Here is a 22,553-nt window from a genome sequence, read left to right on the forward strand (position 1 = left end):
GATCCAATCTTACCTTCCCTCTGACCTATTCAACGTAGTTCCTATGAAATTGTCATGCAACCACTGGTCATTAATAATATACCAATGTACCATCATTTTCAGATGTACTAGACAATTAATACTAGCTCCTTTGGAACTGTAAAACTAAATGAAAAAAACATAAGTTAAAGTGAGCTTGTTAATAAGTGATATAATAAGGGAAAAACTTTTCCTTAATTTCTAGATAGATGCATGTCTTTCTTCCAACCTCAAGCAACATCTTTTTCGTTTTTTTTTCTTTACACAACAGAATACCATGGTTCTGAAAAACCGACCAGGCCTTAAGTTTTTAGTAAAGAATAGATAGAAAAATAAATAGAAAATCGATTAATAAAAAATAGATACAGCTAATTAAACAAGTTTTTAGCAAATGCAGCCGCAGGCAACCCCCTTAGAAGTAAAAGCAGCCCAAAAAGAAGAAGCTATAATGTTGATGTACAATGTAGGCAAATGCAGAAAGCAGCCTACCATAGTTAATGAAACATTAAAACAATCCATTAAGAAGACCAGCTTTGGAAATGACTAGGCTTTTCATACCTTGTAAAGAATTTTAAATTAACCCCCCACCCCCAGAAACCAACCTCGTTGAACTGTCCATGTTGGTTCTGAAAGTGCCCTTCACAAAGGGGGATTCTTTTAAACAAGAAAAATAAGGGAAAAAAAAGAGAGAGTGAAAAAGAGGGTGCCATTATGGAAGTTGTTTAGGAAGTGGGTATATTCAATTTGGCAGCTTGGTCCAACACATGAAGGAACTCAGTTCTGGTCCTGACAACTCTATGGAAGACCTCTCTAATCTGCAGCTGCAATGGCTCCAACCCTTCCTCCATCTTCCGGCATATATCAGCCAACTCCTCCACCTGCGCCTTAACTTCCTCCAATTTGTCCGCCTCCGCAGGGAACTGGAATGAGTCCGCAAAATCAAGGAGCCATTGCGCAATCTTCTCCATCTTCTGCATCTCCTCCAACAGCCCCACCGTGCCTTTCTTCTCCTTCTTCTTCCACTCCTCGGAGATCCTCTCCTGAAGCGCAGTGATGGGCTGGGCCCAGCTCAAATTTCTAGGCATCTGGAAGTGGGTCCCAAGCCCATTCCTCTCCTGGCATGGAAGCGCTGCAACCAATGTCCACAGAACGAAAACCAAAGCGGTGTTCATTATGAAAACAGGGAGGGCAAGGCCGGACGACTCGTTGCCACGTGGCGCTGCCAGGTTGGACGACATGGCGTGAATTTGCTTGACAGCAGACCAGTTCTTGGGCATGGTCCAGGAGAGGGAGCGGAAGGGAGCAGCGGCAGAGCGGTCCTTGTCCTTGTTGCCGCGACGGCCAAAGGAGCGGCTGCGCTCGGTGCCCTTGGTGATGCCGCCATCCTTGTCCTCGTGGAGCATGGCGCTGAGGAGAGCGGAGAGGGCCTTCTTGGCACGGCGGACCTGGCCGTCTCCGATGAGGGTCTGGTCAAGGGCAGAGAGGACGATTTCGGCGAGGCGCTGGATATTCCTGAGGGAATCGATTCCGAGGGAGACGGCATTGCAGACGTCGAGAGACTTGATGATGCGATCAAGGAGCTCAGGGAGGAGCTTGTCAAGAGGTGGCTTAGCGATCTGGAATGGGTCCCTTCCCATGAGGAGTACAGCCTTGAATTCTGCCTCGCAGCACAGAAACTCGTCTAGAAGCTTCCTCAGCCACCCGATGGACATGAATGCCTCCGGCTCATCCCTGCACGACAGTAGCTCCGCAAATCTCTCTGCTACCTGCCTCTGAAATAGCTCCATCTCCTCACACTCCATGTCGTGGGTGCCGTCCATTGACATCGATATCACTTGGTTCCTTCTAATGCTTATTCTCCCCAGGAACGATCCTTGGTTGTGGTTGTTTTCGGTCGTCGCAGGCATCTTCTTCTTCTTCTTCTGGAATCAATAAGGGGAGAAACTGAAAGAGAAACAGAAAGGAGGAAAGAAATAAGATTAGAGGTGTAAAGGAGAAGAGAGAACGCGGGAGTTATATAAATGGCCTATTTTTATGGTCAGAGGGAGTGCTGTCGTAGGACAAGACCGTTTCTCTTTTCTTTTTTTCTTATTTCTTTTCTGTTTTTGGGTCTACGCTGATTCGGTATTCTCTCATCTTCTTTCCGCAATGCCCTTCCTTTCTCTTCCTTTTTACATGGAAAGAGATTTTATATATATATATATATATATATATATATATATATATATATATATATCCCTCGAAATTGATTCCCTCAAAGATTGACAAAAGTTATAGAGTAGAAATTTTGTCACGATTTACAGGTTTTGACTATATTCACTTTGTTAAGCAAGTTTGGTAAGTTTGAGAACCATTTCAAAACATGCAGCCTTAGTGGATGTAGTTATAGCACAAAATTTCTCTTGTTGTTGTTGGTTTGTTGCTATAATCTCTTTGCATTTTAAATTTATCTTTCATATCAGAATATCTAAACGTGTTTCCTCTTTGAAATCTTTGCCAACAATGAATCTATAATACTAGCAGATGGCACGGGTGGAAGATCTCTATTTGCTAAATTTTTTTATTCAATTATGTTTATAAAAAAATTTTATTATTATTCTATTAAAAAAATACGTGTAATATATATTGACTTAAAAAATATAAATAATATCTCAATTATATCATTTTTAACAAAAGACACGATAAAATTTGACACTTACTAAAATATTATGGTTTGAATAATTTTTTTAAAAAGAGGCATGGCTTAAAGCCAATGACGCATTTAACTTGAAGAAGACTTTTATTGTAAATAGAAACTAAAATATTAGTAACGCATTTTAGTTATGTATTTAGATTATTTCCATATGTCATATGTTTTCCTATAAAATTATAACAAGAGAAGTACCTATGTCTTTAAATAATTTAACATTAATTTGTATCTTTTTACTATCTTTTTCAATTGACAACTTTTAAGGCAAATTTTAACTAAATTTAAAAACAAATGAATACATTTATTGTAATATAAAAATAAAGTAACTATTGAGTTTTTTTTTACTAATTAACTATTAAGATTATTTTTCTTTATAGCCATACCAATTCGAAATTTGAATTATCTTTTTATTTTGGTATAATTATGCCAACATTATATTTACCATATACCTAATTATGTGTTTTAAAAATTAATTAATTCAATTTAATAAAATATTAAATAAACATAAAAAATGAAAAATATAGTCGTCATGATTAACAACTGATTTTATAAGTTTATAATCATTAGTTTCTGGCATAAATTGAAATATAATAATAAAGCAAACATAAAATAAACATGAAGTGCATACGTATTGTCTTCTTAAGAATATCTTAGAAAATAAATTTTAATTTTATTAATACGGGACAAAGAAAATTAAAATATCAATAATATCCCTATCACAAAATTAAAATATAATGTATATATTTATATTAGGAATTTAATCGTGAACTGAGAGCAAAAGTGGAACATGTGAAAAATAAAGGCAAAACTTTTAAACTCGAGCAGAATAAATATTTCATGAATCAAATATTCTCCACAAAACTCTAGTAAAATTAAAAGAAAGTATCAATATAAAAAGTTAAAACAAAAAATATACTATTTTGTCACTTAGTCTAAATTAACAAATTTGGCCAACATGTACCCAAGTAATCCGTCTAAAAGATCGTTAACAAAGGATCAGTTACAAATTTTTGGAAATATAGAGAAATTGCATAACAATTCAAGCACACTTGCACATGCATTCATCTAAATCCTATAAAACATTTACTTGCCAAAAGCAAATAGGTGAAGCAATAACCTAAAATGTGGAATGAAAGATTTCAACATCATAAAGGAACTACATCACTTTATTGAATTTTAAAGAAATACTGAACTACAAATATAAAGAACTGCATAATTAATTTGTCTACCGACTAATGATATTGTGTCCACACCCTAACATTTAATTAATTACATGAAAAATAAGTCCAATAAAAATGCACAAATCATTCTACATAGAAGATGAAAACATCTTAATCCATACATCTCCTACATCACAGTTCAAAATATGAAATGCTTATATGGACACAACTAAAATATGTAATGCCCTATTAGTCATAATCAGTGGCTCTAGTTTAATGGCATGGACAGCCATGAGAATCATCAGATTCATCAAATTCTAGCATCAAGGATCTTCTCAACCTCTTCAAGAAAAGATGCTCCTCTTTCCTCAACAAAACATTATTTAAGACCAACCACATACACCTAATTTAAAAAAAATGCATGAAAATTGAAACCAAATTATAGAGATAATTACAAATAGCCGTAGTCAAAAGAATCCAAAAATAAAAGTCAATACTCTTTCAGAAAAATAATTTAACATTACTCACCTCCTAACTTTCATCAACTTTGTAACACCCTACCACACAGAGCTTTACGCTTAAGTCGTAAAACAGAGGTGGTGTGGTATTACGACCTCTAAAATAAAATGTATATATATAATAGCAGAAGAATTATAATATGATAGGAGCCTTGAAGAATAGAGGAAATAGAAATCACGAAATAAAAGCGCAACACTCGAGAAACGAGTTAACTTGCGTGCTAAGAAAGCTACCGCTGTCAAGTGTAAAGTAACCCAAAACAGAAACAGAGAGTCAAAGATACAAAATAACGAGCTCCTGACTCAGCCTGCGAAGTCAAGACTGGCCGGAGAATATACACACATATATACATATATATACATACACAAAACCCAAATGTACATAAACAAAATCCTGCCTCTCCATACACCTCTAGGAGGATAAAAAAGAATAAGTTATGTGGAGAGAAAGCTAAGTACATATATATACACCATAGCATAACAAAATAACCCAGTAACCACTCCGCTTCAAGGGTCCAGACGCCTAACGAGATGCCTCTCGACCTGCATCTGAAAAACAACAACATAGTATGGAATGAGAATCGGAGGTTCTCAGTATGGTAAAGGTGCCACACACATAATATATAAGGTCCTGGGAATGCCAGAGGCAATCCTAGAACGTCGACACTCAGATTATAGAGCTTAAAGTATTAAACAGAAGCCATAAAAGGTGATTTTCTAAGAATATTTAAACCTAACTTAACCTTAAATCTAAGTTTCATACTGCCATTTCTCCATACCTCCAACTCCATCATGTATTTTCACAAACAAATAGATAGATAAAGGCAAGCACAAGAAGGTTACAAATACACATTTAATATGGCAAGTACATATAGGCACACCCAATTAAAGCACAAGCAAGTAATTCAAGTAATATGCAGATGATACATGCCTGTCCTATGGCTGATGAGGCTCATCTGTCGGTTATCCAGCCAACCCGACAAGTCTGAATTGTCCTTAGACTGTCTCCTGACGTGCATCCCCAAGAGTCTATGCATAGCTTTATCTCAAATAATCAATATTACTCAATGGGGGTAACATTCCCGGGAATTTATATAGTGCCCGGTCATACTTACGTCGTAGGGTCAACAGAGTATCGAGTTTTCAACCTGGTACACGTGGTGGCAAGCCACGGCACTTAATCCAGGGAACCTCGTATCTCAGATCATTAAATTATTCAAGCCATATAAATAATTCAATTATAATTCATCAACATCCACATCATTCTCAATCGCATCTCATTTATTATCATACATCAATCATATTCAATCCTTATCTTTCATTATCACATCTCCCATTCCGTCCATCAATAGTTTCGATTCAAAACATAATTCATTCTTTTCTAAATGAATCAAACTTAAAATATGCTCATTTTCTTAATAACTCAAAATCAAACCATATAACCTTTGAATCTAAATCTTTTTAAATAATCATCTAAACAAAATCTCTAATTTTTATAAAATTTCGGCAGCATCTCCTCTAAAACTCGGACTTTGCCACCCTTTTCGGGTCCAAACCTGCATTCTTTCCAATTCAACATACCCTTCCTCATCATCATAACAATCACCACAATAAATCTACCTCAGATCAACAATTATACTGATACAATATTTAAATCCAACAACCAAAATTTAACTAAAACTCAAAGTTCACAAATCCTAGGCTTTTAACACAAAATACCTCATTTTTCATTCAAAAATTTCTATTCCAATTATTTTCAAACCTATTACCACCAATCCAAATTGCCAACAATAATCCTCAACAAGCTCCATATCTTTTCATCAATCATCATTCAACCAAACCAAAATATAGCCATATAATCAACAATTCAATCACATATCCTTTCAAAGATCCAACTAGCAACCAATATCATCTTACAAACAAATCACCAAACCAAATCAAGCATATTCATCAACCCATTACTAAATATTAAATATACACCTGCATTCCAACTTATCCTATGATCATTTAGCCTAAATTTTCACAGAACATTATATATTAAATGCAAGAAACTTAAATCATACCTTAGCCGATTCCCAAATATTATTCCAAGACAATTTTCTTAAAGAACACAGCCCTCAAAACCTCAACTAATCCGCTTCCTCCAACTTTCAGTATTCACAATTTCGAGCTCCAATTATTTATTTTCAACCTAATACACATTCATAACACATATATATCCAATTTAATACTCAAAGCTCAAATTCAATTAAATTAAAATAAAATTATCGTATCCTCACCTTACCCAAACTTCACATAAGTAAGAGTGAACATTTTTCTCAAGCTAATTGGATCCTAAATCATCAAAGAACAAAGAAATTCAATATCTCTACTAATTTTCCAAAAATTGGGGAAGAAGAGGCTGAGATAAAATAGAGGGTTACCTATAAAATTGTTCCGGTAGAAACGTAGAGCTCGACGTGGTGAACGCGTGGCCGCAAACGGTGCGGCGATTAGAGCTCGGACGAAGAAGTTACGGGACTTTGAGTTTTACCGTAAGGGTTCGCATGGCTTCTCTTCTCCTTATTATGCTTCAACGTGATTCTGCTGATTGAGGAAGAAGAGAGGTTTTAATTCATTTAGTTGCTGGGCTGGTTGGGCCCACAGGTCCGGTTTGGACCCGGTTCAATCGGTTCGGCCCAATCTTAGACCGATTTTTTCGAAATTAGTGTCAAAATTCTCGTTTCGATGAGCTCTACCCTAATTTGATATAATATTCGCGTTTCTAATCTTCCTTATTAAAAGTTAATTTATTGACTAATTATCTACTAATTTAACCGGGATTTACAAACTTCATCACATGAATTTTTAAAATGATCTAATTCATTTAACTTGTCTCTCACAGCATGAACAGACTTTCTCTTGAGAGGACACTATTATAGCACACAAGAGAATAGTTTGAATTTAAACAGGCTCAAAAAAAGGGGACAAAAAGTAATAAAATAATAAACTGCTATAAATTTTATACCCTAACCTAATATTAGGAGAGAAATACAGCACATATAAAATAGAGCAACTGCTCAGATCGAAGAATGAAAAGGACAGACTTGAAACCCTATACCCTAACCTAATATTAGGAGAGAAATATTGCAAAGAGGTATGAAAAATAATACGTAAATCAAGACGGCTCTCTCTAAACCCTAACCTAATGCATAGATAAAGAGAGAGAAGAGAAAGAGAATAAAAACAACTAACATGAGGTCAGTATATGGATAAAAGTAAGAATCAAAACAGAAAAGTCTATGCATAAATCTAGGGGATGACAGGCTTAGGTAATGAGCACACCTTTTTGTTTAAATATCATGATTTTAGTAGGCTTCTTATACAATTAGATTTCTAATGAAAAAATATATCATATTCCAATAAAAATATCCACAAGCTAATTATTTATTTAACTAAATTCCTAAGAAGAGATAGGACATCAATAAACTTGAAAAATTATGCTAAAAGGAAAACAATAAAATATACAATCAAGGAATTAAGAGATAAACAAAAGAGTAACAAATAAGGATAAACTACTTACTAAATTTATTCCAATAATGAGAAAAATAAAATATGTATTTATAAAGTAACTAATCAAGAATATAAAATACTAAAATAAATTTATTAACTTATTTTTTACACACCTATGAGCTTTCATATATCAGAAAAAATAAAGACTATAAACCCACTTAAAAGAACACGCAAAAATAATTTATATAAAAGTAAGCAAGTAGTTGTATTAAAAAAATATTTATGATACCTATAAAATCAACATGGACATCATATAAAAATAATAATCCCTATTATTTACCCCACAGAAACAGAAAACAAAAACAGGAAAGGTTCAATCAAGGATTAAAAAAATAAACAAAAGAGAGTAACATATAAGGATAACCTTACTAATTTGATTTTAGAAAATACAGCAATGAAATATAGAATATTCCACTTTTTTACCATAGAAGTTTTTTGAAATTAAATGCATAAAAATGTATCACTTGTAAGAATGTTTTAAAAATTCTCTAAAAACAAACATTAAAAAACACAAAAAAAATATAATCAGTGTTAATTAAAATTAAAAAAATAAAAGCAAGAAAATTATATTTGACTCTCAATTCCTTTGAGTACAAAATTTTAAAAGAAGAAAAATAACAAAAATATTGATGATAATTGTAAAATCAACATAGATCTCATATACAAATAACAATCCTCATTAAAAGAAAAAAAATAAAAAGACAAAAATCTAAATCTGACTATAAATTTTTTTCAGTACAAAAAATCAGAAAAGAAAAAATATTCATGATACTTATAAAACCAACATGGAGCTCATATATTAATAATAATCCCAAGTCTTTACTCCCACAAAAACAGAAAAGAAGAAAATGGATCATTCAATCAAGAAATAAAGAAATAAATAAAAGAGAGTAAAGCCAACAGAAAAAAAAAAAACAAAAAATAACTCTAAAGAAGGAGAAGATATCAAATAAAAGCCAGCATATTATAAAATTCACAACAACAGTATTAATTATACAAATGAAATTCGGTTACTAAGTTAAAAAACAAAATTTTAATTAGAAGAAAAAAATAAAAAGGCAAAAATATAAATCTAAGTATGAATTCCTTTCACTGCAAAAATCAAAAAAAGAAAAATATGTATGATACTTATAAAATCAACATGGAACTGATATATTAATAACAATTCTGAGTATTTACTCTGCAGAAACAGAAAAAAAAAGATCATTCAATAAAAAAATAAAAAAGTAAACAAAACAGAATAAGGCCCATAAAAAATAACAAAAAAATAACCTTAAACATACAGAAGATATCAAATAAAGGCCAAGATATTAGTCATCTCCTGTGTATGCATGAATTTTGTATAAAATGACTAATTTGTGATTTTAAAATTCTGAAAAATAGCTTATCTTTTCTTAATTTTTAAACCTTAGTAATTTTTTTAATTAAAAGAATCAAAGCAAGATGCATCATGCACAATAAAGCATAAGATAACCAGCAACATGCATTCAAAATTAGCATACTATAGCGAAAAAAAAAAGTAAAGACACTGAAAAATGATTTACCCTTTCGCACGAAGAAACCACTAAGTTGCCTCTTTGATTTATTAGGGTATTTTGACACCTTTTTACTTTCCATCTTTTCCATTATCTTTAAAGACACTCATTCCTTAGCTTTCTTAGTCCCACCAAACCTGACAACACATAAACATCACCAAATAGCACATGAGACACCCAAATATAAATATTTAATACTTTAAATTTCATATAAAAATAAGGAAGTAGTAGTATAACTTAACTTGCCCAAAAAGCCTTTTCTCCCAAGCCAAGAGCTGCTCCACAATTAAAGAACAGGTGAGTCAGGAAAAAAAATATATATAAATAGCATCCAAGTAAAACTCAAGTGGTGTACAATTATGTATATAAGGGTATGTCGATTACCACATTCACAACAGCAGCGCTTATTATACTAATCAAATATGGCTACTAACCTACCACACGTAGCGCTAATCAAAATAAAAAAAAAACGTAAAAAATTAAAATTGACTCTCAATTCATGTGTGCGCAAAATTTCAGAAAAAGAAAAATGAAATCAAATGTTCATGATACTTGTCAAATCAACATGGATCTCAAATTCTTACTAATTTTATACAAATGAAATCTGGTTACTAACAACAAATAATTTTAATATGAAAAAAATAAGAAAGGCACAAAGCGAAATTTTACTCTCAAATCTTTTCTGTCCAAAAATTCAGAACAACAAAAATAAAAAAAATGTTTATGATACCTATAAAATTAACATGGACATCATGTAGAAATAACAACTCCATTATTTATCCCAATAGAAACAGAAAACTAAAAAAAAATAAAAGATTCAATTAAGAGAGAAAGAATTAAACAAAAGAGAGTAATGCCCACAAAAAATAACAAAGAAATAACCATAAAAAAATAGATTATATCAAATAAAATTCCGCATATTAGTCCTCCCCTTTATGTGCATGAATTTTGTATAAAATAACTAATTTATGATTTTAAAATTCTAAAAGATAGCATATCCTTTCCTAGTTTATAAACCTTAGTAATTTTTTAAATTAAAAGAAGTCTTATAGTTGCGAAATACCTTTAGATTTTTTTCACCACCACTGCATTTTTAAATGAAATTCACTGACCCTATCAAATCCACTTTCACAAACATTTTTACTGCATTACTTGGAGAAGAAGCAGGAAAGGAAAAAATGAGAGATTCATGTAAAAATGTTTAATAAATTAAGCTCCAAAGCTACATTCACAAATCTGAGAATCAGTAAGTTGGCAATCCTATCAATTTGCTTTCTGTATGCCGCTGCATTTATTCACTCGTCTCTACCCATATCATGCTACCTACTAAAAATATATACAAACAATTTCAAGTGATGAAGTAGTTACCACAAGTCCACAACAGAATACTTGCCAACCAATAAAAAATAACAGCCAAGATGCATAGTATAAGGAGAAAATGAAATGAAAAGCTCTCTTGAGACAGATAACAATACAGTGAAGATGCTTAGTATAAAAAAGTTATTCACATAGAATCAGGTATAATTAAATAAAGAAATAAAAAAGACAAAAAAAAAAATAAAAGCTCCAAATAATACACCAAGACTGAGAACAAAGAACAAAAAGACATTTGAGATCTTGGAATGGAAAGAATATAAAATTAAAAATTTTGGAAGCTCGTCATGTAATTGGAGATATTTTAGTATTTTTAGCTCCACAACTAACCTCCAAAAAACAAATAAAAAATCAAAACGAGCAAAATAAAATTTCAGTTCTTTAACTCAATTGCAATAACATCCCTAGCTTAAAGGCATTTAGTTTCATGGTATGTATTTGGTTAGCAATTGCCTTTAATTTGAAAGCATGTAATGTGACTAAATAATTACTATCCAATTCAAACAACTAAATGGCATGTGATAAACACAAAATAGAATTTATTTATTCAAACAACTAAATAATGTACTTTATCTTCTCTCCATAAATTTCATCTTTTGCCTATTTGGTAATGGCATGTGATAAATACAGAATATAACTTATATTAGTACACTCAGTAAGAATACCATATACCATTTTATGGTGTTTAATGAGATGAGAAAAAAATCTAAAAATCTCTTTTTTCCCAAATCAATGGATATTTTCTGATCAAATGAGTACATTGACATGATTACAATATAAAGTAGTAACATGAATTGATTCCTTATGCAATGCTAAATATCTATCAACCAATTATATAAATCAACATTCTAAATCTTAGTAACAACATATGATGACATTTAAAAAGAATGGTTTCAATCTCGTATCCCTTGCGTGACGACAAAAAGAAATTAGAATAACAAACTTAATATCCAACAATTCTTAATATAAGCCTACTATTTTTCTCATTCAGTAAACTTCTTTTGTTTTCTTCACAGCAGGAATGGATACATTCTCTAAACTAAAAAAAATATTTAAATGGCATAATTTCAACATAATAATCACATTTAATTTTCATTAGTTCCACAATAACTTAAAGGACTTAATCTATTATAATCTTATTGGCCTATTTCAAAAAAATAAAAAACCAAGACCTCCTAAAGTGAGAAAGTATTTTAAACGGGTTTCAAATAAAAATCAAGTGATGCACACCTCTATATAAATAATAAGGCACAGAAGTGAAAAATAAAATGAAAAATAACAAAAAACAGAGTAATATGAATGAAGAGTCATACCTAGTTCTAGCATTGTTGTCACTGCAAAACCAGAGCGGATCATCAAAAACAAATCGTCATCCATCACGCCTATCACTCATAACACGTCAGAATAGAGGGAAACAAAATATGCATTGATAAAATAAGTACCCACGAAAATAAAAATCAAAAGATCAGAGAAACAACAAAGAATAAAATAAAAGAATCTAGCGGTTGAAATTATACCATACAGATTTTTAAATAATTGTTCAGTGTTTTAACACAATAGTTTTTCGAAATTGAATGCATAAAAAGGCATAATTCAACAGTTAAAAATATAAGAGATAAATAGTTTCAATCTAAAGTAAATGGTGAAAAAAAAAGACAGAACAAGAACACTTATTAATTATTTAATTTAATACCCAAGAAAACAAAAGGAAAAAAAGATCCAGACAACGAAAAAAGAAATAAATAAAAGAAAGAAACAAATAACCATAAGTTTCTTATTAATTTTATTTCATAAGAGAGGTAAACAAAATATGTATTTAGAAAGTAAATAATCAAGAAGATAAAATACTATAAAATCAGAAAACTAGAAAAAAAAAAAAAAAACAAAATAAACCAGTGAATACAATTGCACCCTATAAATACATTAACTTATTTTTACACACCTACAAACTTTCACATATCATAAAAAGGTAAAATTTATAAACCCACACAAAAGAAAACAAAAGAATAATTTATATAAAAAAAATAAGCTTTTTGAATAATAATTATTAATGTTTTGGAAAAAGAATTGAGAGGTGGTGATTTATTTCTCTATTTTTTAATATATTTTAAAATATTTAAGGATAAAATTATCTTTTCATAACATTATATATTATTTTTTTCCTCATTTTTCTTTCATCCAAACATATCTAAGGAAAATAAAATTTCACTCAATTTTTTTTCTTTCTTTTCTTTTCTTTCTATTTCTTTCTTTTCTATTTCTTTCCTTCCTACCAAACAAAGCCTTAATGTCCAAGAAAATTTAAAACTATATGAAAAAGAAAGGAACTTAGAAAGACTTCTATTCTTCACCTAGAAGCTTAGACTCTAAGATTTTTAATACAATGAGAAGGAAGCTTATATGGTGGAAAAAGTATTTTCCAATCCTCCAAGGACCTGGATACATTTTCAATTATAAAAAAATTATGGATTGTTTTAAAACTTTGCAATTCAATATTAACATTCATTTGTTAGTGATGTGACACACTCACATAATCCACTCACAGTATCATGATCATAGATCTGAAAAATTAATATTCACCTAGACACTTGCCAACATCCAAAAAAGAGAAAACTGTAATTTTATTTTATATTTATAAATTGTAATATATGTAATTAATAATAAATAGTTTTAGTAACTAAAAATGAATAAATAAATTAACTCAATAAAACATAATAAATAGTTATAATTAACTTTTAAAGTTAGTTAAATAATTAATAATCAAATTAAAATTTAATTTTTTAAATATAAATATAATTATTCGTATTCTTTTAAAATTAGTTAAGATAAAATAGAAAAAATCCAAAATTAGTTAAGATTGCGTGACTCACATGATTTTGGATTTCTCTGAAACACAAGAAATTATGGGAATGGGCGGTATCAAAAATTATGGAAATGGGCGGTTTGGGATGAGCTAGTCGAATAGGTGTCTTCCTAAAGCCGCCCATTTCGATGATTTCTAATGGTTCTTCTCTTTTCCTTTTTTTTTTTTCAAAGATAATAGGTTATATTTTATTAATTATTAAAAAATAAAATATAAAGATGTCCAAAAGCAGAACAACATAATAAAAGGTGGGGATTTTCCAAAAACACTACACTGAAGGTATTCATCCAACGGTGCGTGGTCGAAAAACGAAGAAAAATCTTAAAGAAGAAATAATGATAAATCAAATTGAATGCAACTAAGAGCTTGTCTCATGGAGATGACGACCTAAACTGGGAGTTCTTTGGATTTCACGGAGCAACTTGACAAAGCTTGCTAGAATGGCAGACGGCATAGAAGTAGAACCTTCAAAAATCAACTGGTTGCGAGCTTTCCAGCAGTTCCAGCAAATGATGGCAAGCAATTGAGGATTACGGTTAGCATTCTTCAACAGGTTAAGTATCTCTGTTGATGCAGTCCACCATGTCCAAAAGTCGTTAGAACTTTGAGAGGGAAGACAGTCACGAAGATAACTCTGAGACCATACATCTTTAATTCTAGAGCAATCGATCAAACAATGAATGACTGTTTCCGTTGCTTCATGACAGCAAGGGCATATTGGTGATATAGATGGGATACGGTGATGAATCTGAGCAAGCACCAGAAGTCGGCCATGGAGAGCTTTCCAGATAAATAGCTTAATTTTGTGAGGCAAGTTCAACTTCCATAGATCAATCCACGGCTTTTTCTGCTGCATATAATTAGGACAAAGCTCCAGAGGCGGATGGTAAAATAAATAGCCAATTCTGTAACCTGAGGCTGTATCATATTGCTTGGATTTGTTCAAATCCCATTGCAATTTGTCCCTACTCTGCTGAATTTTAACTGACAAAATCATGTTTGCAACGTCTTGGGGAAATAATTCTTGAATGAGATTCTGATTCCAATTTCTATCTTCAGTAATTAGATCTTTAACTCTTGGAACCAACTCAGAAATAGCCTGTCTATTTGGCATGTCAGAAATCATTAAAGGATACGGAGGAGGCAGCCAAGGATCCTCAAAGGTTCGGATATTCTCACCAGTACCCACAGCCCAATTAAGACCTTTTTCAACAATCTTTCGGCCTTCCAGTATGCTCCTCCATCCCCAAGAAGGTAAGACTCCAATTTCTGCCATTATAGCATTACCATTGCTAAAGTATTTACCTCTTAAGATTTTGGATAATAAGGAAGTAGGTTGCGTTACAAGTCGCCAAAACTGTTTGCCTAAAAGCGCCAGATTTTGGATTCTGAGATCTTTAAATCCAAGGCCTCCTTCTTTTCGTGGGCGAGTCATAGTGTCCCAGCTAATCCAAGCCATCCTCCTTTCAGAACCTTTTTGTCCCCACCAGAACTGAGAAAGTAGAGAGTGAATTTCTAAAATTAAACCATCAGGCAACTTGAAACAAGACAATGTATAAATAGGAATAGCTTCTCCCACTGCCTTAAGTAATACGTGTCTACCACCTGACGAAAGAAGATTGCGCTTCCACCCTTGGATTCTTTTCCGAACCTTTTCTTTGATCATACTAAAAGAAGCCTTTTTCGATTTAGAGACTGTAGAAGGCAAACCAAGGTATTTATCCTGAGCCCCAATATGATTAATATTCATAGAGTTAGCCAGTAGTGTACGAGTAGTGGACGGAGTGTTGTGGCTAAAGAATACAGTAGATTTATTAAGATTTACCCTCTGGCCACTGATGCTTTCATAAGAATTCAATAAATGCAGGATATTTGAACATGCTTCAGGATTAGCCTTACAGAATAAAATGGAATCATCAGCAAACAGGAGGTGGTTGACCTTGGGACATCGCCTATGTATCTGAAGACCCTGAATTAGTCTGTTTTGTTCTGCCTTGTGTAGCAAGAAGGAGAGACCTTCTGCACAAAAAAGAAAAAGATAGGGGGATAGAGGATCTCCTTGTCGAATACCTCTATTTGGTTTGAAGAAACCATAAGGTTGTCCTTCCACAATAACAGAATAAGAAACAGTTGTCACTAATTCTCGAATCCACATGATCCATCGGGAGTCAAAACCAAACTTCTCCAATATAAACCAAAGAAAGTGCCATTCCACCCTATCATATGCCTTACTCATATCTAATTTTAGCGCCATTTCATTTTCGAGACCCCTTTTTTTGTTCTTCAAGTAATGCATACACTCGTGAGCAATTAGGATATTATCAGAGATTAATCTGCCTTTAATAAAAGCACTCTGCGTAGGGCTAATTAGTCTATTCATCATACCCTGAAGCCTATGTACAAATACTTTGGAGATAATCTTGTAAAAGACTGAAGATAGGCTTATTGGTCTTACCTGAGTCATATCTTTAGCATCAGAAATCTTGGGAATAAGACAGATCTGAGTGTGGTTAAAACCTTCAAGATTCTGCCCCCAGAAAAGAAGCTCTTAATTGCTCGAAACACATCACCACTAAGTATGTTCCAGAAGCTTTGAAAAAATTTTGATGTCATACCATCATCTCCTGGAGCACTTTGAGGATGAATGCTAAATGTTGCGCATTTCACTTCCTCCATTGTCACTGGTCTTTGAAGCCTACGATTCATGTGAGCTGTAACCTTAGGTTCAAAATCAATAAACAGAGGTTCAGGGTTCTCATGACAAGTGGAGGAAAAGATGTCCTTGAAATAAGATTCAGCCACAGAAGCAATACCAGCATTTGAAGTAGCCACTTCACCATCACTGCCAGTTAGTTGCCAAATTATATTCCTTCGGGTTTGATTTCTAAATTTCTGATGGAAGAAAGCTGTATTCTGATCACCAGATTTGAGCCATTTGACTCTAGACTTATCTTTCCAATAAGATTCCTCATTTTGCAATGCTTTTTCAAGTTTGTCCTCTATTTCTGAAATGATGTCGCCTCCATGAATTCCTGCTAAACGAAGTTCCTCTAATTCCGACTGTAGTAAATCAATCTCCACCTTCAAATTATATCTCTGTTCTTGCTGCCATCTGACAATCTTATGCCGACAACGCTTTATTTTTTGAGCTAGGATATACATGGTTGAACCATCAATCTGTTCATGCCAAACCTCTCTAACAATCTGCCTTATTTCATCATTGGAACACCATCTTTCTTGGAATTTGAATCGGCGTTTAGATCTTTCAGTTCTCGGATTAGAGTCTAGGAGAAGAGGGGCATGATCCGAGCCTGATTCTGACAGTCTAAGAACCGTTGCATTGGGATAGAGTTGCTACCAATCAACTCCTACCAGGAATCGGTCCAGTCTTTCCTGTATCAACTCGTCACCCCTCCGTCTATTTGACCAAGTGAATGATCTTCCGACCATACCAATATCAATCAGGGAATTATCATCAATAAAACTATTAAAGATTTTAATAGAAGAAGGAGATTTAGCACCCCCACCTTCTTTCTCCAATTGATTAGAAATGGCATTAAAATCCCCCGTTAACACAACCTTACCATCGAACTGTTGGGTGACTGAAGTTAATTCAGCAAATTGAGCCATTCTATGTTGATCATTTGAATTGAGATAAACACCTAGAACACCATAGGGATCATTAGAACCAGCTGTCAGAACTGATGTCGCAATGAAAAATCTACCATGCTGTAAAATCTGAACAGTGCAACCATCCCTCCATGCCATTGCCAAACCCCCTGATAATCCATCCGGATCTACAATAAACCATTCCTTGAAATCACAAGATCTTAGTTTTCCTTCAACTTGTCGAGATTGATTTTTTGTTTCACAGATAAAACCAACCTCGGGGAGTAGGATTTGCAAATCCCTTTAAGATTGTGGATTGTCAGGGTCTCCCCAAACCCCGACAATTCTACGAGAGCAGTTTCATATTTCTTTGGGTGCCACTTGAAGGCTGGCACCCTCCACCGTCATAGCAATTATATGAGGATTCTGAGTCTCTGATTTGTTGCTCATGGTGTAGAGAAAATCAGAATTGGTATTCAATGATTCCAAAGAGACATAAGATATATGGAATGAGTGAATTAGAAAACGGAATGAATTAAAAGAGGAATGAATTGGGAGAGAAAACGAAAATTAGGGAGCTAAGTGGAAAATAAATTAAGAAAAGAAAGTAGCAGAAGATGGAAAAGAGTTTGACGAAGAAAAGACAAAGAAATGTGTAACCATAGAGGCGGCGTAGTGAAACCCTAGCAGAGCGTCGGGCGCTAGATGAGGAGTACGTACTCCCAAAAATTTGGAAAGTTGGAAAGATAGGAGACTCGAACCCGCAACCTCTTAATTGAGTATGGAGAGTCTATGCCATTTAAGCTATTACTCATTGACAAAAAATTTGAAAAGATAGGAGACTCGAACCCGCAACCTTTTAATTGAATATGAGGAGTTTATACCATTTGAGTTATTACTCATTGGTTCTTCTCTTTTCCTTTACTTTCTATTTCTATATACATGTTATTAATAATACAAGCGTATCATATATTGATCGATGATGAATATATATAATCCGGTTCATTTTCCACAACAGGTAGGTAACAATTGTACAGACAACCATTCTATTTATCATCATATATAATAAAGTTTTGTTGATGATCAATTTTTTATTTCTTGGTAAACTGACCATGTCATATAAGATCCATGGCTGAAGTATTTGATGTTTATTGAGTAGGTAGGTAGCTTATTAATGGTGAATTATTTTTGTTGTGTGTTATATTGAAATCTTAGGGTACAGTGCATTTGATTGAAGTTTTTATTTTTTATTTTTTTTATTGTTAATGTTTTTTTTTTTTTTTTATAAAAAAAATAAAAGCAAGAGGTGAAAATAAAAAATAAAATTTTATTATTTTTACTGTTTTGACTTTTTTTTTTTTTACAAAATTTAAAAAATAAAAAATATTAAAAATAAAAATAAAAAATAAAAATATAAACTAAATACACTCTTGTGATGTAGATATGAGACATATGCATGATTGCATGCTTTTCCACTATATATCAGTTCTTGCCATGGAATGAAGACATATATGTATATTGATTAGAAGAGTTGGAACAAAGAAAAACATGGAGTAATAAATTTTGTTATCTATGTTAGTCGTAAAATCTTTTACATTAAGAGTAATAAACCCTGTTACGGATCCGACCCACGGACCCCCGCATACCCGGTTACCCGAGGACAACCCGCATTGACACGGAGGCCCAAACACCGGCCCTTCAAAGCCTCTAACCCAAATATCTCTCTTATCCTAACCAAATAAAGATAAGATAAGATATTCACCGTCACCTATAAATAAGAGGACCCAGGTCCCCCCAGGTATTCATTCATTCCTCACACTTTCTACCTCTTAGATCCATTCTGACTTGAGCATCGGAGTGTCTTTGCAGGTACCACCCCCATTGTTCCAGTCAAAGCGACCCGGCTCCAGCTCTGTCCGCGGGTTCCCGATCCACCCTTCAAACCGTACCTGAAACATCTCGTACATTGGCGCCGTCTGTGGGGACCTGCGCCAGCTGGGACCGATGGGGGACGTCCTAGAGGAAACCCCCTCAAGCCAGGATAACTCCCAACCGATTAATCCAACCCCCGAGCACCGTGAGGTCACGAACCAAGCGAGAATAGCAAGCACTATCCAAAACGCGAACAATCACGACATCACGGACCGACGACACCCTGAGAAAGCCAGCGACAAAGCAGCGCAGATCATCCAAGATCTCTGCCTCCGAGTTCAAGAACTCGAAGGCAAGATAACCAATAAAGGAAAACACAACAACGAGCACGGAAGCCATGCAACCTCCAGATCAAGATCTCACCGCGGTAGGTCGCCAACCCGACGACACGACAGAAGAGACGGTCGCAGCTCATCACGCGACCACAGACACGAGAAATCGCCAGAACGGCGATACAACAAGAAACATACCCGTAGCGCTTCTCGAGATCTGAGTTATCAACATTACTCGGACGAAGATCGGAGGGACCAAAATACTAAACGCACAAGAAACGACCATACAATAATGGGAGCTACACCCTTCACGGAAAGAATCCTAAGGGCAAAACTCCCCAAAGGCTTCGACAAACCTACCGACATGAAGTACGACGGAACTAAAGATCCCCAAGAGCATCTAACAGCTTTTGAGGCCAGAATGAACCTAGAAGGAGCGACCGACGCGGTCCGATGCAGAGCCTTCCCGGTAACCCTCGCCGGGCCAGCGATCAAATGGTTCAACGCCCTCCCGAACGGATCCATAGCCAGCTTCCACGATATTACACGAAAGTTCATGGCCCAGTTCACTACCATGATCACCAAAGCCAAACACCCCATCAGCTTACTAGGGGTCACGCAAAAACAAGAAGAATCCACAAGGAAATACCTCGATCGCTTCAACGACGAATGCCTAACGGTCGACGGACTCACGGATTCCGTCGCAAGCCTTTGCCTGACCAATGGGCTAATGAACGAAGATTTTCGCAAACACCTCACCACCAGACCGGTATGGACCATGCATGAGATCCAGAACGTCGCCAAAGATTACATCAACGACAAAGAAGTCAGCCAGGTCGTTGCCGCCAACAAACGGCAGCACGGCAACGCCCAGCGCGGCAACTCGGCTTCTCACCAAAACCCCACACTCAAAGAGAATCAACGGGACCACCTCAGGCCGACCAGCCGACCACCGAGAATAGGCAAATTCTCAAACTACACGCCCCTGACAGCACCAATTACCGAGGTATACCACCAAATAGCAGATCGAGGCATCATTCCGAAAGCACGGCAACTCAAAGAAAGGACAGGAGGCAACAAGACCCTTTACTGCGAATACCACCGAGGTTACGGTCACAGAACACAAGATTGTTTCGACCTTAAAGACGCCATTGAACAAGCCATACGAGACGGCAAACTCCCAGAATTCGCCAAAATCATCAGAGAACCGAGACGCGTGGAGAGAGACAGATCGTCGGAGAGGGAAGGACGTAACCCGAAAACCCAAAAGCAACCCCCGAGGGAAAACCTAGAGGAAGATCCAACCATCATAGTAAACGTCATCACAGGCAAAGACATATCAAGCAAGTCAAAACTAACACTGAAGAAAGACCTCAAGATAATGGCGGTAAGGAACCAAGTCCCAACCTCCGCGGACGACAATACGATAACGTTCTTACCAGAGGACTGCCAACACGCCACCTCAGCCGAGGACGCTCCTTTCGTCATCTCAGCTAGAATCGGAACAGGACTCGTACGAAGAATACTGGTAGACACCGGGGCAGACTCAAACATCCTTTTTCGGGGAGCCTTCGATAAACTCGGACTCCGCAACGACAACCTCCAAACACACCGCCACGGCGTCACGGGACTCGGAGACAACTTCCTCAAACCAGACGGCTCAATCACACTTCCCATCACCATAGGAACGAGCAGCCAAAAGAAGACAATTCTATCTGAATTCGTAGTCCTAAAAGACTCCACAGCCTATAACGTGATTCTCGGAAGGAAAACAATCAACGACTTCTCCGCAGTTATCTTTACCAAATACCTCCTTATGAAATTCAGAACCGACGACGGCTCCGTCGGCACCATTCACGGAGACCGAGAAGTCGCAGCCGAATGCGACAACACCAGCCTAGCCCTAAGGAAGAAATCACGAGATGCGGCCGGTGTATTCCTAGCCGATCTGGATGCCCGACAAGACGGCCAACCCAGGCCGGAACCAGAAGGGGATATGGAAAAATTACAAATAGGGCCAACCAAGGATGAGTACACCTTCATTAACAGAAACCTCCCATACGACCTCAAAGAGGAGCTCTCTCAACTCCTGAAACAAAATAGGGACCTGTTTGCATTCACACCGGCCGACATGCCGGGAATAAGCCCCGACCTAATGTCTCACCGTCTAGCCGTGGATCCCAAAGCTAAACCAATAACACAAAGGAGAAGAAAAATGTCACCGGACCGAGCCACCGAGGTCAAAAAACAAGTTAAAGCCCTACTCGAGGCCAACTTTATCCGAGAACTCCCCTACACGACTTGGCTAGCCAACGTCGTACTGGTGAAAAAATCTAATGGGAAGTGGCGAATGTGCGTCGACTACACGGACCTCAACAAAGCTTGCCCGAAAGACGCCTTCCCCCTACCAAACATCGACGGATTGGTAGACGCTGCATCCGGTCACCGATACCTCAGCTTCATGGACGCATACTCCGGATACAACCAGATTCCGATGCACCGACCAGACGAAGAGAAAACAGCGTTCATCACCCCAGACGGGACGTACTGTTACACAGTAATGCCCTTCGGCCTAAAAAACGCTGGAGCAACCTATCAAAGACTAGTTAACAAGATATTCCGAGACTTATCCGGTAACAAATTAGAAGTCTACATAGACGACATGCTCGCCAAGACCGAATCCGGCGAACAACTAACCGACGACCTCAAAGTCATAATGAACACCCTACGAAAGCACCAGATGCGACTCAACCCGGCAAAATGCGCCTTCGGAATGGAGGCAGGAAAGTTTCTCGGCTTCATGATTACACAACGCGGAGTTGAAGCAAACCCAGAAAAATGTCGCGCCATCCTCGAGATGACGAGCCCCAAAAACCTCAAAGACATCCAAAGGCTTACCGGCCGACTAACGGCGTTGTCACGATTTCTCGGGGCTTCGGCCCAAAAAGCGACCCCCTTCTTCAAACTAATGAAAAAAAAAGCCCCCTTCAAGTGGGAGACGGAATGTGAAGAAGCATTTCAACACTTCAAA

The 22,553-nt window shown here is 35.5% G+C and overlaps 1 pseudogene across 1 annotated transcript; it reads right to left on the bottom strand.

Moving 5' to 3' along the window:
- Positions 1 to 342: 342 nt before the first annotated feature.
- Positions 343 to 2,138, bottom strand: LOC107644558 (protein ROH1A pseudogene; annotated as a pseudogene). Its single transcript, XR_015883628.1, has one exon. The product of XR_015883628.1 is annotated as a protein ROH1A pseudogene (transcript).
- Between the last annotated feature and the right edge of the window lie 20,415 nt (positions 2,139 to 22,553).

This window comes from Arachis ipaensis, chromosome B5 (genome assembly GCF_059453495.1).
Source record: "Arachis ipaensis isolate K30076 ecotype BB chromosome B5, ASM5945349v1, whole genome shotgun sequence".
NCBI classification, from domain to species: Eukaryota; Viridiplantae; Streptophyta; class Magnoliopsida; order Fabales; family Fabaceae; genus Arachis; species Arachis ipaensis.